This window comes from Lycium ferocissimum, chromosome 6, assembly GCF_029784015.1.
Source record: "Lycium ferocissimum isolate CSIRO_LF1 chromosome 6, AGI_CSIRO_Lferr_CH_V1, whole genome shotgun sequence".
Taxonomy (NCBI): Eukaryota; Viridiplantae; Streptophyta; class Magnoliopsida; order Solanales; family Solanaceae; genus Lycium; species Lycium ferocissimum.
The window spans coordinates 32,839,868-32,855,784 of record NC_081347.1 but is presented as its reverse complement, the minus strand read 5'-3'; the positions used below and the strand labels follow the sequence as shown (position 1 = coordinate 32,855,784).

Here is a 15,917-nt window from a genome sequence, read left to right as displayed (position 1 = left end):
TATTTTTGTGATGGCTCAATTTGGACTTGAATTTCTAGGGTCTTGGTCGAATGGCCTTAGTAGTTCATCCAAGGTTCTCTTTTTTTTTTTCTAAGTGTGGGAATGGGAAAGATGACTACTTAGTCATATTTTGAGCTTCATATAAGAGTTACACATGTGTCCCATGGCCCACACATGTGTTGGACCAATTAAAATTGGCCACAAAATGTGTGGGGGCCATCCCCAACCCACACGGCCAATATGGCCAAGAATGCATGATTTCCAACTTTCAATTATTCCACTTTTTGTCCCAAACTTTCCTAAATGTTCCATGCCAACAAATTCATACACACTTATGCTTTTAAAACAAACAAAAGTCTCTACTTCGCACCTCGGAATGGTTTCGTTTCTAACTTATCATAGTTAACCCGGATTGTCCCAATGTACAAAATACGGGATATAACAGAGATGTTGATTGTTACTAAGATCTTTTCCTTTTTTAATAATAGCTAATTTAAATTTTAGTTCCAGATTGGATAAATCAAGTTGTTTGACTTGTTCCTTTAGTTAACAGTTTTCCTTTTCAATTTTGTCTTTACTAGCTTCTATGTCAATAAACTCATATTTCAGACTAGTAAAGCACTGAACAATTGATCCCTTTTTGAACTCATATCATGATATTCATCAATAAGGTTGATTATTAAGGAGGTTATATTGTTCTTAGACAGCATTTCAAGTTTACCTTTTAGGTTTAGAGTATTTACCTTGGTGTCTTTTTTTTTTCGGAGCTAGTAAGGACCCTTCACCTACGATCAGAGGTCTTGTTCGAATTCGAATTCTGGGAATGAAATTTTTTTTAGGTAGGAAGCACTTTCCTTAAATGGACCATATAACCATACACAATACGAATCCGACCTAGTCGAGATCATCAAAACAAATACTGAACAACGGTTAAAAAAGAAAGGTAAGTACATGGTTAAATTATATGTCATAATAGATGCTAACTCCCCCATGGTTAATTTTCCAGCATCAATTCTTCCTATTGATCTCTTTCTTGATCCTCTTTATAAAATCATCACACTTCTTGTGCAACTCTTCTAATGTTTCTTCTAATTCTACTTCTTCCTCATCTTCTAATTCTTCAATAATTTAAACATAACTTTCTTAATAAGATTCATTTTCCTTCTCATCAGTTGTTCCAAGAGTAACCAAATTATCCTGACTCATTGTTTCAATTTGTTATTCTTCAGCTTTGTTTTAATTTCAAAAACTTTTTCAAAAACTAATTCTGCCTTTGTTTCTAAAGCAACTGGATTATTATGAGATTCTATAAATTTCTCCTTGTGTCTTTCTTTGGGGTACTCAAAAATGTTACCAAATGAATTCTTGATTATGAAAACAAGAACTCCATTGCAAAGAAGGAAAATAGTTCCTCTCTGAGCTATAGGTAAAAAGTTTAATTGAAAAATAAGAAGAGCATTCATGAAAAGAGTGGAGAAGAGAAGGAAGCAATGAATAAGATTGAGTTAACACCAATGAAAATACTAAAACTGGGAGCAGAATTCATTGTATTTTTCAGAAAATAGAATTGACTATTCAAGCTCACTTTTTCATTTTCTTGAAGAAAAAAAATCAAACTTTTGGAAGGGGGAAGAAATTTTATAAAAAGAAAAGTTTTCTTGCATAAGTGTTTGGATTTTTGCACTTTGCAATGTGTGTGTCCTTGGTGTCTTTATCAATGTCTAAATCTGAGTCTCCGACTGCCATAAAAGCAGAGTGATCAGCTTCGTCCTCAGAGTCATCACTGGAGCCGCAAGTAGATTTCATAGCCTTTGGGTTTCCTTTAACCTTCCTTTTTTGAGTATGTTCCATCTACTTTTCCTTCTCAGTTGTTTCCCTTTTCTATTCTATCTCCCATAGGGGGCAGTCTTTGATCAAATGATAGGTCTTTTAACATTTGAAGCAACCATCCTTGTGAGATTTGTCACTTCTTCCCTTCCCATAGGTGTTTCCTATGCTAGTTTGTCTTTCATTTTTGAGAAATTTTCTGAAATTTCTAGAGATCAAAGCCATATCCTCCTCATCTACTTCAGACCCATTGCTTTCAGTAGCTTTGAGAGCTATCAGCCTTTCAAGACTTGTTTCCTCCTCCCTGGAGTTTTTCATGTCCATTTCATATGTCTTCAAGTTTCCTACTAGTTCATCTAGAGACATGACTCCTATATCTTTTGCTTCTCTTATTGCAGTGACTTTCATTTTGAATGATTTTGGCATAGTTCTTATAATTTTGTCAACTGAACCTTCAGTGGTAATGATCTTACCAAGAGAAGTTAATTTCTTCACCAGAGATATGTATCGAGTGAACATCTCAGAGATTGTCTCTCCTGACTTCATCCTGAAATTCTCATAGTCGGTGGCAAGCATAGCTTTTCTGAACTTCCTGACTTGACTGGTTCCTTTATGAGCATTTGCTAGAGCATCCCATATTTATTTGGGAATTGTACACCCAGAAATTCTATTGTACTCATCTGGTCCAAGTCCACATATTAAAGCATTTTTAGCCTTTGCATTCTTCTCAAGAATCTTGTAATCACTATCTTCAGATTCACTCCTCTTTCTTGACCTCTACACCATCAGGGCCCTTATTGGTGGGATACTTGGGACCATCAGTAATCCTATGACATAGCTCATAGTCTTCCGCTTGTAAGTGATCCTCCATGCGAGCTTTCCACCATGCAAAGTACTTTCCATTGAACATTGGCGGTCTGTGGGTCAATTGACCTTGGCCGTGTCCAATTGGTGGTGTAGCACTCATTATGATCTTCTCTTAAGGTGTTAGCCTTTTAAGGAGATTCCGCTCTGATACCAATTGATAGACAGCACTAATCGTTGTCTATATTACCTTATACCATATTTTTATCTAAGGATAGACCACGCTACTTTACCTGTTCTAAGCTAGCGTTGAGGAATAATGAAGAAATGTAAAAGTAAAGACACAACAATTTTTATGTGGAAACCACCCGGCTCACAAAGGCTGAAAAAATCACGACCTACACCTCTTTAAGATTTTACCCAAACTTCACTGCAGCGGTGAGCCTTTGTATATTCAAGTTACAAAGTTTGCAACCTAGGAACTAAACTCTAATTCCTATCTCACTAATCTCCCTAGACTAATGAGCACACTTAAAGTTATCCTAACTTGAAGTTGAATTTGACTAACTGTTTATACCTATTATTATTACTTCTATGAAAGTGGATAAAGGTACAACTCAATAAAAGATCCTAATACACGAATCTAGAACAAAGAACTGTAAAAAATAAACTCAATTAAACAAGTTCTTCAGTCTTCTATTTGGTATCTGGCGGCACTTCTAGAATCAAAACACTCAATATAGTATTGACTGTATTCGCTCAATATTCTGATTTCTCTCTCTGTGAATGTGCAAAACTTCTTCATGGCATGACTTGAATATTTATATGTTTGCATCAAGTCGGCTAAAGTCAATCGCTACAAGGTAAGGCCCATTACGAGAGTTAGGGTTTGAGTTGACTTGGGATTCTTGCTTTCACGCATCTTCAATGTCCTTGTAGGAGCACAAGTATCTTGATAATTATGGCAAGAAATCCTGCAAACTTGTCCGCCAAGTCTTACCATGAAACACAAATCCTACTCGCAGTAGGACTCTGAGCTGGAACATGTTCTTGGATCTAGTTCAAGCACTTGGTTCTTCCTTCACTGAATCTTCTCACTGTCTGAGATGGGACATGTCCATAGACCTGTTTCAATCACCCTTGTCCTGCAACAATCTCTGAGATAGAACACTTTTACAGACCTCTTGATTCATTCGCTTTGTCAATCATCAAACTCACACATGCTTATGCCAATAGTGTATATGTAATTAAGTTGTATAGTTTAAGTAAATATTATATTTTTTTCGTATCTATTTCTTAATGATAAATATTATCTTAATCTTTATTATTTGCTTTTTACTAACTTTTGTGACATCCTAAGTTAATCGTTAAAAATAAAGATCTACACATATTAGAAAAAAATTATGCATTAACTAAAAAATAACACACTTGAATCTAAGGCCTAAAAAATAACACACTAAACCTGATTATATGTGGATAACATGTTTTTTTCTCTACTAGTCTCTCTGAACGTGCTTTGCACGTTTATCTAATATTATTATTATAAAGTTCATATAATAAATTATTGAATTTTGATCATACACATATTTTAAGAATTCTTGTGTGAGTTATGAAGGCATTTGGGCACACACTATTGGCAAATTAATGTGCTTTTCGAAAGAAAATTATGTTAAATACATTTTCAACTTTTTTTTTTCAATTCCAACTTTAACTTCGAATATTGGTTGACATTACTACAAATTATAAGTGCAAACTTATTCAGAGAGCTACTGTGTCAAGCCTACCGGAGGATCACTTCATTTCCCGATATTGTCCATTGTTCCCAAAATGACAATAAGGGCAAATAAAAGCTTTTGAATCATTGGTATCCAATGTACTACAAGTGAAAGCTTTTGAATCATTGATATTTATGATAAGTGTTAACCAAAGCAATGTTGAGAAGAGGACTAAGACAAAATCGTGTTCAATGTAATAGCAGTTCGATGAAAATTAAGCATTGCTTCCTTCCGTCAATTTTACTTGTCATCATTGTTAAATAATTGATTAAAAATACTAGTTATTTTAGAAAATCAAGACAGAATTACTTACTATAATAAATGTAGAGATAAGTTAATGAGGTGAACGAAGAGTAATACTAAATTGAGATCTAAGAACAAATAAGGGTAATATAATCAAATTATTCTTTTAGTTAATATTTTCTTAAGAAGCATGCAAATAATAAATATGACAAGATCTGGGTGATTTTTGTTTTCTCTCTCTGGCGGGAGCTTCTCTCTCTAGGATGATTCCTATCAGTTAACGCTGGTTATGGCTAGGAAATCCAAGGTCGGTACGAAGGGGCAAACAATGACACGGCTAACACAGACAACTGGTCCGATAAAACCAATGGTACCGCAAACTACCGACTCAAAGAAACAGAAGAGCATGAATGTCTTGCAAGGAATTGAATCTTTCAAACTTAGTCAATTGACTACACCGATTACAGTAACTGGACATAGTGCGAAATGGATAACGCAAGGGGAATCGTTAACACCAGAATTTGGAAGCAAATCCTGGGTTGATTTGGTAGATACAGAAGTAGCAATAACTAAAACACAAGGTAAAACTCAAACCCTAATTTCAAAACCATCGTGGAGCAATGTAGTAGGGATGAGACCTCCTAGTGAGGGATTCGACCTAAGTTCCCCTGAATCTAAGATGGGGAAGATTAAAATTACAATGGAAGATATCCAAGAAGAAGTAGCGTATTGGAAAAATGCAGTAATATGCTATTTACTGGGATCAAACCCACCACAAACAATCATGGAGGGGTATTTTTTAAGAATTTGGGGGATATTGGGAATTGATAAAGTGGTACAAGTAAACAGGGGAGTGTTTTTGGTAAGATTTACTGATCCTAAAACTAGGGCAAATGTGATAGAGCAAGGGGTGCAGATGTTTAATAGAAAACCTATTTTGGTCAAACCATGGCAACCAGACATAAAGGTCACAAAGGAACGAATGGACAAAATACCGGTATGGATTAGATTAATAGGATTGGATGTGAAATATTGGGGGAAAAATACGTTAACCAAAATTGCAGGGCTAGTAGGAACTCCTCTTAGGGCTGATAGTCTAACAACTATGAAGGAGAGAATGACCTATGCAAGAGTGCTAGTGGAAATTCCATTAAATGAGGAATATTCCAATGATGTGATGTTTAAGAATGAATATGGTAAAATTGTAGAACAGGAGGTGGTATTCGAGTGGAAACATGTGCTTTGTACAAAATGCAAGAATTTTGGGCATGGGTACAGGAATGCAGGAAACAGATAAAAGTGAATGAAGCACAGAAAGCAATGTTACAGAAACTGGGACCGATACAAGCAGAAGGAAAGGAACAAATAAAGAGTCAAGATGGAGAGACAACAACTACACACAAGGTGAATGAAACTACTCTAGCACCAACTAAGCCTATAGAAGTAACACAGCAGCAGTATCAGCGGAATAAATAACAATATAGGCCAAAACAACAAAATAGAAACGGAGCATACAAATATGGAGGGAAAACAGATTTGTACCAGCTGTAAGAGGAAACTTATTTGCTATCCTAAACAAGCAGACTGAAGGAGAGACCATGCAACAAGGTACTAACAAAGCAAGCACTTCTCAACCTGGAGAAGAACTTGTTAGACATGAACCTCATAAGGGACAGGGTGGGGAAACCATCGACCCAATGGATAAGATAGGCTTTTGGAACACTAGGGGTCTAAATATACTGGATAAATAGAAAGAATTAAATCTGTTTATGCATAATAATAGTACCACTCTGTTTGGGCTTCTAGAAACTAAGATTACGAGACCAAAGGCTCAGAGAGCTTGAAACTTTGTCAAGGATGGTCTTACACTACTAATCACTCAAAACACCCAGGTGGTAGAATATGGTTGCTTTGGAAGCCGTAGATATTTGTTTTGCAAATAAAAACAGTAACAAAACAGATTTTACATTGTGAAGTGAAATCAGTGGGTACAGGACTGTGTTATCATCTAATAGTTATATATGGTTTCAATGACCAAGCACTAAGAAGGAAACTATGGGAGGAGGTAAATGAAATTGCTACACATATTAAAGGACCATGGGCAGTGATGAGTGACTTTAATTGTGTACTAAACAGAAATGAAAGCTTAGGAAGACCTGTAACACTGGCAGAGATAAAGGAGTTCAGGGAATGTGTGCAGACTTGTGAGTTACAAGACTTGAGATCATCAGGGGCCTTTTATACTTGGAACAACAAGAAAGAAGTAGGAAATAGGGTATATAGCAATATAGATAGAGTACTAGTAAACAGTGATTGGCTCTCATCATTACTAGCATTTGCAGTCCACTTCCAAAATGAAGGTTTATATGACCATTGTCCAGCCATTATTAGCTGGGAAACAACTCAACAACATGTAAGAAGACCTTTCAGGTATTTCAATATAAGGAGTATGGCATCAGAGTTTAAAGAAGAGGTTGAAACTAGCTGGAGGAAAAAGATAAGAAGCACACAGATCTACCAGTTAGTAAGATAATTACATAGGCTAAAATCAGTACTTAAAGCCTTAAACAAGGAACAACTTGGGGAGGTGGAAACAAGGGCTAAGAAAGCAATGGAGGAGCTGACAGCATGCCAATTAACACTACATAATGATCCTATGAGTGAGGACCTGATTCAGCAGGCATGTTAGCAAAGGGGTACAGCACCTGGAAGATAGCAAGAGAGAAATTCCTGAGACAAAAAAGTAAAATCCAATGGTTGAAACAAGGGGACCAAAACACTAAGTTCTTTCATAGAGAAATGAAGGCTAGAAGGAATGCAAACAGAGTTTTTGCAATTAAATATTCAGAAGGGTTAACCAGAACCACAATGGAAGGGATTGGTAATGCCTTTGTGGAATTCTATACCAATCTACTAGTCTCAACCAATGCAGATAGAGAATATGTTAACGGTGATTTGGTAAGAAGGGGTCCAGTAGTGACAGAAGAATAAAGAGGGATGTTACAACCAGATATTACTGGAAAAGAGATTAACATGCATTATGGACAATAGCTACTTATAAATCAACAGGACCAGATGGATATGGAAGCCAGTTCCTCAAAGATAACTGGTCCATAACTAGAAATGACCTGATAGAAGCAGTAAAGGAATTCTTCACCACTGGAAAACTCCTTAGAAGTATGAATAATGCTGTATTAACATTGATCCCAAAAAATAGTCATGCTAAAATAGTGGGGGAATACAGACCCATTGCCTGTTGTAATATAGTCTACAAGGTAATCTCTAAAGTCATATGCAATAGACTGAGGGTAATACTTCCTGACATTCTAGCTGCCAATCAAAGTGCTTTCATTGCTGGAAGATCAATTGTACATAATGTTCTGATATGTGAAGATCTAGTGAGATTATACAACAGGAATAATGCCACTAAAAGTTGTCTTATCAAGATAGATTTAAAAAAGGCTTATGACTCAATGGAGTGGGGATTTGTGGAGGAGATGTTGTATGCCTTAAATTTCCCCCATAAATTCATAAAATGGGTAATGGTATGCCTAACAACTACTTAATATGCACTTGCTCTGAATGGAGGACTGTATGGTTCATTCAAAGGAAAGAAAGTGTTAAGACAAGGTAACCCTATCTCTCTCTTAATATTTGCAATATGCATGGAATATTTATCAAGGATAATGGCATTGATAGCTAAACAGAAGGGTTTTGCATACCATACAAAATGCAAAAGCCTTAAATTGAATCATTTATGTTTTGCTGATGATGTACTAATGTTTTGCAAACGGGAAATGCAGGCTGTTAATGTCACGACCCAACCCCGTAGGCCGTGACTAGTGTCCGAGCTGGGCACTCGTACACACTCGTTAATCAGAATCGGCATACAGATACTTACACACATACAAAGATCATACGTAGTCTCCAAATTGTCGCATGGACAAGCATATATATATCACAGAAGCCAGCAAGGCTATCATAAGCACAAAATATATACAAACGCGAGCCGACAAGGCTGCCGCGGCGAATGGGACCGCCCAAAACATAAAACATGCGAACACATCTGAACAGTAATATACACAACCCACATATATGCCTACAGACCTCTAAGAGTCATAACAGAATCATAGGACGGGACAGGGCCCCGCCGTACCCCTGATCAAATATACACAAATGTAACGGAAGAATATGTACCAAAATATAGGCTCCGGAATAAAGGAGCACTCCAAGAAAGCAGAGTAGGTGTCCTAGGCTGGCAGATCACCAAAATGGGCGTACGTACTCGCGGGTACGAAACGTGTGCCCCGAAGAAAGCGGGTCGGACGAATATGTACGAGTACGCAAAGCATGGAATACAAGAAAGATCATAACTGGAACCAGAAGTACAGTAAGTAAGTACAATATGCAAAATACCAAAATATTTGGTTTCGAAACATCAATCATGCATGGGGCTCAGGGAACATGGTCGCCACCCCGTCGCCTGGCGCCATAACACAAAGATAACACCAGAAGATTTCATATCTCCGTAACCCGGCATATCCCATAACACATCATAACGCCATAACACCAAAACATAAACGGAACCCGGCCCTCTAGCGAGGAGCTCGGCGAACCATAACACATCATACTCCGGAATATATCATAGTGCGCACGATAACATAACCGGCCCGGGACTCGCCGAACGATACAACAGGATGCACGAGCAGAGTCGTGAGTAACCATATGCATAAAAATCATCATTACAGACTCGATATATATGTAGACTAACCATACTCGGGGGTCGGGATGATAGCCATATTAAGTTCTTTCAAAAGTCGTCAGAACTATACAAAGGAAAGTCGCGGGACCCACGGACAAGTATCAACCCAATCCGGGCCCGCCTATGAAAGTTAGAGTCATTATATGCTACAGAACCTTCTACGAGCATATCGAGGCGATCCGGTTCTGTCTACGAAAGTTACGGCCATTATTAGACATAGAATCCTTTAAGAACAAAATCTTTATACAAAACTTGAAATCCAATCATACTAAAGACATAAGGACCATAATTCTACTACATTAAGAAGACCAACATTAAGAGGTGGATAAGAATCGTAGACATGCTCGGATCGCAAGAATAGAGTTACCCCGAGGCTCGTGTCATAGCCTACTTGCAACTAAGACATGCCAAAAGAAGGAAAGGTTAGGCTTTACATACCTCGTCCGCTCTCAAAGCTAATCCAAACCTAAGTCTCGGGCTCCCCAAGATCTACAATAACGTCATTAAATACCAAACATTAGCTATAGGCATTTAGGAGTTCAATTCCAAACTAGCACTTAATTCTACAGAAATTTGGGCAGCATTTCCCCTGTAAATTCAACAACCCCGAGAATTCAACTCGGCCCAAATCATTAACAACAATACCAACAACCATGTTAACAACATCAACAATCAATTCAAAACGCATTATAACGCTAATAACTCTTCTCCACATATTTCGACAACATTCCAATTATGTTCAATTCAACTACATACATTCAAACCAACATCAATGCTTACATGTTCAAGTACTAATCCGAGAGCATTCAAACAAGATTCAAGAACAATTTAAACAACCCACACAATATTCAAGACAACCCAACCAAAACTCCACTCCACTCGAAACCATCCCAAACCCGAGAACAACAACAACAATACATTCCTCTTTCCCAAATTCATGAATTACACCAACAATACACATGTTAAGAATATCATTCTCATAAATATGAAATCTACATTAAAATCACGTTACTTCCAAATCAGCCCACGACACTTACAATTTCAACTTGAATCATTAAACTTTCATTATCAACATAGAACCCACAACAACAACAACCAAAACACTAAAGAAAATTAATTCATCCCTTGCCATACAAGATGACCCATATTCGGCCACCACCCCAACACACAACTTTCATGATTCCCATCCATTTCAACACACTACAATAACCAAACATGCTAAATAGAATTAATTCATCACTCCTGCACAACACACACTTACAGGACCACAACCCACACCCACGGCTCAACATCAACATGCATATTTTCATGAGTTCATTCATTTTTACATACTATAACATACACAAACCATCCATAACATATGTAAAATAAGATTAAACCTTACCTTTTCCCCTCAACTTCACAACTTAGCTAGGGTTGTAAATGATGAAAACGAGTGGTTTGTTGACTCCAACAACAACTCCACGTTAACAAGGACCCTTCAATTAGTTGACTTGCTAGGAGAAAATATTTTTTTCTTGATCAATTTTTGGACCTCAAATTTGCAAGCTATGGCCGAATATGGCTTTTTTTTTTTTCTCTCCAAGGTTCTACAATTTTCTTAAGTGTTGAAGATGAAGACTATGATTGACTTGGTCATCTTTTACTACATATATTAGCCATCCATGTGGCCCTTGGCCCACCCATGTTGGCCGGCCACTTGGCCCCTTAAATTCATGAATTATCAACTTCCAAATATTCACTTTTAACCCCCAAATTTCCCTTAATATTCCATGCCAATAAAATCATAAGCAATTTATGCCTTAATACAAAATCGTGGTTAAAAGTCTCGACTTCGTATCCCGGAATAGTCTTGTCCCTAACATTTCACAGTTAACTCGGATTGTCCCAATGTACAAAATACGGGATATAACAGTTAGATAGATGTTGAGAGGTTTGAAAACCTTTTCTAATGCATCTAGATTGACAACCAATGCTTCAAAGTCTAACATCTATACTGCAAACATGGAAGAGCAAGAGATACTAGACATATGAGAACTCACCAGGTATAAAAAAGGAAAGTTTCCATTTAGGTACATGGGTGTGCCCATCTCATCAAAGAAAATTTCAGCTGTGGACTGTGAAATACTGATTGAGAAATTGAGTATAAAGATCAAAACATGGGGGACAAGAAACTTATCATATGCATCAAGGGTGTTGCTGATGAACAAAATGCTAATGCACATGCACTCCTATTGGGCTTCTATGTTCATATTGCCAAAGAAAGTGATGAAGAGTATTAATGCTATATGAAGGAACTTCTTATGGGTTGGCACAGAGAACACAAACAAGGTCCCATTGGTGGCATGGGACCTAGTATGCAGACCTAGAAGAGAAGGGGGATCGGAATTATAGATGGAGTAACATGGAATGATACAGCAGTAGCAAAACATGTGTGGAACATAGCACAAAAAGCTGACAATCTATGGGTGAAGTGGATTGATCACATCTACCTAAAGAACACCCCATGGTGGGAGTATCAACCTCCCTAAGATAGTTGCTGGTACTGGAAGAAAATATGTGTAGTAAGGGGTGAGGTAGCTGCTGGTTATATTCAGGATGTTTAGCTTAAGGCAGCAGACAAATATTCAGTAAACAGTGGATTAAATAGATAAGAGGAGCTTTACCTGAACAAACATGGAGAAGATGGATCTTAAATAGACTGAACATACCAAAGCATAGTTGCATAGCCTGGTTAGAAGTTCACCAGAGATTGCAGACTAAGAGCAGACTATTCAGATTTTGCATTTCATCAGATAACAACTCCATGCTCTGTGGCAAACAGAAGAGACCATACCCCACATGTTCTTTGAATGCCATTTCTCTTCTACTTGCTTGGATGGAGTACTTAAGTGTTTAAACATGAACATTCAGAATAAAGAAAACATGGGACTATAAAGAAGGATGGCTAGACTAGCACAAGGAAGGAAATGCAGATAGGTGGTGATGGCTGTACTAACAAGCCTGACATACCATACATGGAAAGCCAGGAATGAAGCACTATGGAATAATACAGTACCTCATCCCCAGAGAATTATCAACAGCATTCAAAGTGAATGCAAAGTTAAGAGTACTGGAAATTTTACAGACTAGAATAAGTAGTAGAGGGAAGAAATGGATAGAAAATTTGTATAGGGAAGATACTACATAAACACTGTATAGCATATGACAAGATAAGGAATAGCACAGGTCGTGAAATCTAGGTGGTTATTTTCTATTTTTGTTGTTGTAATGGTTTGAAAAGGTGATTAATATATATAGTTTGTTCGACCAAAAAAAATAAAATAAAAAAATATATATATATATATATATATATATATATATGACAAGTAAAATGGATTGAAAGGAGTATATCACCCTCTAGAGAACTGGTAATGACCAATAATCATTCAAATTCTTCTTTTCAAGAAAAAATTCCACATTTTAAGTGACAAAAATAATAAATTAGTAACCCAGATAAATAGCAGCCCTTGCAAGTAGGACACGTCAAATGTTTATGGTTTACACCAAAGAGAAAGAGAAAAATTAAATAAAATTATAATTAAGATAATTTTAAATTGGTAAAAGAGCATTAAGCAAGTGAGAAGTCTCCAACGGAATATTGTAAGACCTCCACACACCTATGTGTGCGCGCTCTTGATTTGAGTGGAGTTTTGAGAAAGATTATCTTTAAGGAACAAATGGTTGAGTTTGTGACTGAAGGAGCATGAATGTTGGGATGGTCGTACGTAACTGTTCGTATGCATAAGGCTTTAATAAAAAATATATTGAAATTATTTCTTCTTCTCGAAGGACCACATCTTTTGGGTTTAGAGTTTATTCTGAGAGGCTTTTTTTTAATAATTTTAATAAATAGGATAATTAGGTTTTTACGAAAGGTATTTACGTAGTTTATCTTTCAAGTTAGTGAGTTCATGCTTTTAATATAATATAAATAGATATAGACATAAATAAAAAGCTGCAAAAATACTTAGAATTGGTAAGGACAAGGTCCAATGACTTGGATAACATATTTTTATTTTAAAGGAAGTTTATGCATTACTTCCTTGAGGATATGCTGCTAAGTGTTGAAAGGTCTATGCTATATCCGACGAATACGTAGAGCGTAGGTCGTGCCTGTCACACCCCAAATTGAGGGGCATGACAGGCACCCGGCTTTACCGACCGAGTACCACCTGGCGTACATTCAACATACTCAACTTATAACAACTACAAGGAACCATATGACATATGTGTAACATTAAGGAATCACCTGCACGCAGAAAAGACCCAACACAGTAATTTATATATATACACGCAAGCCGGCAAGGCCGCTACTAATGTCTACAAAAGATCACACGGCCGACAAGGCCACAACAACAGTACCAGTACCAAACTAAGGCCGACAAGGCCGCATATAACATCTATACATATAACACATGTCTATGAGCCTCTAAGAGTAAGCATAAACATAACATAGGGGTCGGGACAGGGCCCTGCCATACCCCAAAAGACTTATATATATATATAGCATGTACATCATTTCATACCCAAAGCGAGAAAGTCCGGAACGAATAGAGCTTGCTGACTATCCGCTGAGCTGTGCAAGCCTACTGAGAAGGTCCTCCTAGCTGTCTGTCAGGACCTGCAACACGAAATGCAGCGTCCCATGCAATGGGACATTGGTACGGATAAAAATACTGAGTATGTAAGCCAGGAATGTAATAATAAGGGATAAGATAAGCATAAGTGAAACAGAGACACCACATGTAACCTGTGTTTGCCACGAAGGGCGTATGACATGCATGCAGTAGTTTGAAATCATAAATATACCTAAATACATAAGAAATATCATCATCATAGCGTACCCGGTCATAATAGGACTCGGTGGAAACGTACCTGGCCATGAGAGGCTCGGTAGAAGCGTACCCGGACATGTGAGGCTCGGTGGTAATACCCAACTGATCAGTGGTTGCACAATAGGTGCCGTACCCGGCCGACTATAGCGCGACTCGATGTAGTAAAATACATGTATACATATATATAAAATGCATGAGGAACTCATAGAAGTACATCTGGGCTTTTCGGAGTGACGTAAGGTCGGTAACCTCCGAATAACATTATGAAACTCATGATAACATCATGGAAACCATTCAATGAGGCTGATCATCAATAATAGGAGTCAATCAATGTAGGTAAGGGCTTCGTGAGTGAAGTATGGAACATTGGAATGGAATGAATTCTTTATGGGACATTCGTTGTCAATTTTAGTTAGATTCCTGCCAAAGAATAAAGGAATCAAACACCTTACATACCTTGTATGCCTTGTAGCGACTTTATTCCGTAGCTTGTCTACCGTTTCGACCTATAACAACGGTGATGCCTTTCGTTAGGTCAAGAATACATTTAGTATATTATGTATATCAATTGACAATCTTGTCCTACAACAAATCGGACAGCATTTCCCCTGCTTCTACTACTTCCCCAAGTTCACCATGTCAATAAAAACAACAACCATATCAACTCCATAAAATTCAGCCACACAACAACTTAGAACGATCACCAAACAGTCCATACGACAACAACAACATCAACATACGATTCCGCGCCATTAATTTCATATTTCCATCCAACAATTTAGCCATGACCTGGACAAACATAAATATATTTAGGAGAGGAGAATTCTTACCTTATATACCAAGAACTACTCTTCTTCCACCTTACTTCACTTCAAAGAAACCTTCGGTTTGCATAGAGATTGTGAGAAAATTCATGTCAATTGCACTCAGAATTTTATCTTTGATGGACCTCATGGGTTACTAACTGAGAAAGCGAAGAAGTCGGTTTATAAAACTAGAAAGAGGAAAGAAACGTTGTTGGAACACATATGTAATTAATTGTGCCAACTAACATTGCTTGATAAATCTAGGGAGGTTGCTGTACGTATACAATTTCAGTGGGGAAAAAAAATATAATCTCAAGTGTTGCTACATCATTGTGGATAGTGGGGACCACTTGAGTTAAGTCACTTTCATATCCATTTTAAGGATGCCACCTAATCTCTAGTAGTGCTTAGTCACTAGGTGTATTAGTAGTTATCATTAGGTATTTTGTCCCATAATTACACATGGGAGAGGTGTTGTCTTGACACTTATCCCTTAATCTTATAATTAAATCCTTTATCTCTGTTACAACCCAATATTTTATCAATCATACACATAATTAATTTCTTGATCTCAATTCACTTAAATACAAATCATTTTGAACACACCTCATATATACATTAATATAATCATGTGATATAGCACTAGTCCATAGCCTCATTTGCCACACATAAAATAGTATTCCAATCACCGGCATCACCCTTTTAAGTGCGAAATCATTTCGGGATTTCACCCTTCTATACGCTGAGCTCTTGATTTGCATGCTTGAATATGACCAAATACGTCGGGCTCGGGTAAATTTGCTCATGTTGGACGATTCAATTT

At 37.2% G+C, this 15,917-nt stretch overlaps 1 long non-coding RNA gene across 1 annotated transcript; it reads right to left on the bottom strand.

The window, feature by feature from the left end:
- Nucleotides 1-13,944: 13,944 nt before the first annotated feature.
- Nucleotides 13,945-15,366, bottom strand: LOC132060765 (uncharacterized). Its single transcript, XR_009416014.1, has 3 exons — nt 15,119-15,366; nt 14,736-14,794; nt 13,945-14,074 (listed from the first exon to the last, which is right to left on the bottom strand). It is a non-coding gene; the product is annotated as an uncharacterized LOC132060765 (long non-coding RNA).
- Between the last annotated feature and the right edge of the window lie 551 nt (nt 15,367-15,917).